The sequence below is a fragment of the Sinohyriopsis cumingii genome, chromosome 7, assembly GCF_028554795.1.
Source record: "Sinohyriopsis cumingii isolate HCF-2022 chromosome 7, ASM2855479v2, whole genome shotgun sequence".
NCBI lineage: Eukaryota > Metazoa > Mollusca > Bivalvia > Unionida > Unionidae > Sinohyriopsis > Sinohyriopsis cumingii.
Genome location: NC_142967.1, coordinates 119,570,226 through 119,573,939, shown reverse-complemented (window position 1 = coordinate 119,573,939; position 3,714 = coordinate 119,570,226). Strand labels below are relative to the sequence as shown.

General features: G+C 38.1%; 1 non-coding gene across 1 annotated transcript; it reads left to right on the top strand.

Moving 5' to 3' along the window:
* The first annotated feature begins 1,421 nt into the window (after window positions 1–1,421).
* Window positions 1,422–1,498, top strand: Trnap-cgg (transfer RNA proline (anticodon CGG)). The gene has a single exon. It is a non-coding gene; the product is annotated as a tRNA-Pro (tRNA).
* Window positions 1,499–3,714: the final 2,216 nt, after the last annotated feature.

Here is a 3,714-nt window from a genome sequence, read left to right as displayed (position 1 = left end):
GACAGGACTAGTCTGAGGGAACAATCAATCGCCAAAATAATGGAATATGGGGATAGATAATGATCTTAAATGAGATGCATCTGCTACCAGAATTGAATCCAGCAACCATCTCTTATCTTAGAAAGGACCCAGCCATCAACCATTACGCCTGACCAAGACTGTGAAAAATTATTTAGCCTGGCACCCAAACAAAATCAAAGGAAGATATATTCTGTACAGGAAGCAAGACCCTAGATATATCCACCCTTGTACGTACGAAAGGGAAGTGGCCTGTGAACTTCGTCCCGGGGCCTTTTCGGTGCTCCTTTCTAGGGCGAACCTGCCAAGGTGGAGCTCTGAATTGGGGCTGTTTTTTTATACTGGCTTTGCAAATTTGGTACCGATCTTTGACTCAGGCATTCGACCGTGAATCCCTATCAATAGTTTGGCTTAATATCATACCTTTAAGGAATGCTTAATAATTTTCCCACGGCACTGTTCGACATGTACCTGATCGCGCCAGCTTTATATGCAAGAACAAAGCGCTGAATGGAATACTGTACTCTCATTGGTTAAAATAAAATGACATCATGTATTTATTTATAACGTAGTTTCAGTTGCCCAAAATGAAAGTCGTATTCAATTCAGTTCGTTGATTTTGCATATCAGAATTATCAAACGAGCCTTTTCCCATTACTTTTAATATTCTACATAATCAACGAAAGTCTTTTACCAATTCACAGTGAGAATAAGCGATGAATCCTATCCATTTCGTATTTAAGGTACACCCAATTCCAGAGACGGCTGTCCCCTGGGATTGACAGACGAGAGAGTGAGCACATATACAAGTTACGACGATCTGCTCCAAGACATGTGAAACAATAATACCTCCTGAGGTGACAGCAATAAAGATTTGTATAACTGTATCAGTACGATTGAACCATATTTAAAGAAGAACATAGTTATACAAAATCAGAAAGTTGTTTATTGAATTTGGAAACTAAACCTTTAATAGTGCCATACAACAACCAGGGATATTCTGAACGCTAAAAACGGCTCAACACATCCGATCCTGGTTTTGCTTGTATTCAGGTTAATGTTTAAGTGTTTACATCAGACCAAATGTTACTAACTTCAATTTACAAGTCGGACAATATGTTAACTACTCATGTGTTATGAAATTAGTAAGAGGCCATATTTATACAGTATATTATTCAACGACGAATTCCTCAGGTTAATATTTTCCATATGGTATATGGAAGATCACAAAAATAAAATATATATTTTGTTTCCAGTCCTCGTTACGTGGGAATAATCTTGGTTTCGTCTGAAATGTATAATGCATATACAATTAATTAAGGTGACGGGTACTATAAGCTATTTACTCTTCACTCATACGATATGACTAAGGTATCTTTGAATGCACTAGTATCTAAGCAGATGACCGCTCCGGTGGCCTAGTGGTTAGAGCGTCCGCCTCGGATGCGGGAGGCCGTGGGTTCGATCCCCGGCCGGGTCATGCCAGAGAATTAAAAAATGGTACTAACAGCTGCCTCGCTTGGCGTTCAGCATTAAGAGGTTAGTGTTAGGGCTGGTCGGCCTGGTGTCAGGATAATGTGACTGGGTGGGACATCATGCTACATATCTGTTGCATGATGCCCCACTGTTTGACATCACTATAAACTGCCACATTGCAAACATCGTAGCGATATGACTGAAAGTTTTTTAAAGCTACGTTAAAAATCAAAATCACATTACATCTAAGCAGATATTTTATTTGTAGATTTATTTGATGTTTCAAGTGCTGTTTAGAAAGTAAAAAATGGTAGTGCAGAATATTTCAACAAGCACCGTAAAAAGAAATACATCAGAAAATCTGTGTTTTGCAAATTAATTTTATTTCTGATGTCAATTCTAATCAAAGGTCTGAATAGAGAATATGAATAAAAATTGGCACCATTTTATGAAGGTTTGATATTCAGGTTTTTAATAGTGTGCCTTTACCAGCACATCGTCTGGCTCGTATATGTTTCGACTGCTCCTGTGACCTAACTGGTTAGAGATCCACTTCGGATGCTCCAGGTCGCGGGTTCGAACACACGCCGATTCATACCAAAGAGTTAAAAAATAGTACAGGCAGTTGTCGCACTTTGCTCTCAGCATTAAGAGGTTAGTGTTAGTGTTAGTGTTAGGACTGACTGGCCTGGTGTCAGAGTAATTTGACTGGATTAGGGATGATGCTAAATGTCTACGGGATAATGCCCCAGTGCTAGTCATCAGGGTCGGCCTTAGAAGGATTAGACCGATTTGGCCCAATCAGGACCCGCACTCACTGGGGCTCCGCTAAAATGAGCCAATTCGGGCTGTGCGTTTGCAAAGACTGTTCCAGCTTATACATTACTATAAACGTCCTCACTGTGACCACCGTATCCATATGACTGAACATTGTTAAAGCTATATAAAAATCCAAATCACACACACACACACACACACACACACACACACACACACACACCTCTTGCCACTGTGGCTATGGCTACAAGTCTGAAGGGTATATTAACGACGCAAACACGATGGCACAACTTCCCCTGGAAGACCCGGAAGCTTATGGGTTAGATTGAAAACCAAGCATCAGTACAGAAAAATACAATGTTTAGAGAAGATGTTATATATATATATATATATATATATATATATATATATATATATATATATATATATATATATATACGTTTTTCATATTACATATATTCCAGTAGATATGTATGTATTAATACAAAAATATGTACGTGCGTTGATTTTGTTGATTTTGTATTGGTCAAGATAAACATAAAATAAGAAGACCTTGAATTCACAATCAAGAGAAAACTGAAAAAAGACTTAGCTACTGAAAATTAATCTTAATGTAATGGGGATATAGTAGACTGTGGTAGATAAATGTAAGTTTTTTGGGACAGTATGTATAACGATTAACAGGAATTGTTTATGCCTGTGAATACTAACTACACATTTGTACCACCAGAACAAATGTAAACTCGTCGAGATGTACAATATCGAAGTTTAAAAATTTAAATTCTACTGGAGGCATCATAACGTTGAAAAGAATGTTTCCTTGCTCGGTAAGGATGACTTGAATACGTTTGTATCAAGAATAAGCATTTATTGTCCATTTTATGCCGTGCTAGAGCATACATATAATTGAAATAAAGGGACCAGACAAGAATATCATTTTTACATACAGTGCTAACATACGAATAAGTGTAGTTGTTATAATTATATAAGGGAAGGCTTTCAAAAAACCGTTGGGTAACCTTCATTTATTACATAACATTGTTGACATCCGAATAAGTGTAATTGTTGGAATCATATAACTACTTATGCCTGCGATGCCTGCGTAAGTACATTTATGGGTGGTGTGAAGAGGCTGGGTATACTTTTTACCTTAAGCTGTTATGACAGTGAACATATCCCGGAACGGCAAATTGAATTGCCCCGGAGTGGTCACATGGGTTTCACTGGCCAATTATTAGTCAGGGCTTGCAACTAGGCACAGTTACTTGAATGGTAATTAACGTCACTTTCAACTGAACTGCAGAGGAGCAGAGACGCAATCCTGGATTCAGAAAATATTTGTTGTGGAATTTTAAGTTCTAATTCCAACCGCCGCCCCTACACAAACTCCCCACTTTTTTGTCATTTTTTCTTCATCTTGTTACGGATGTGAATCCTGCGCAT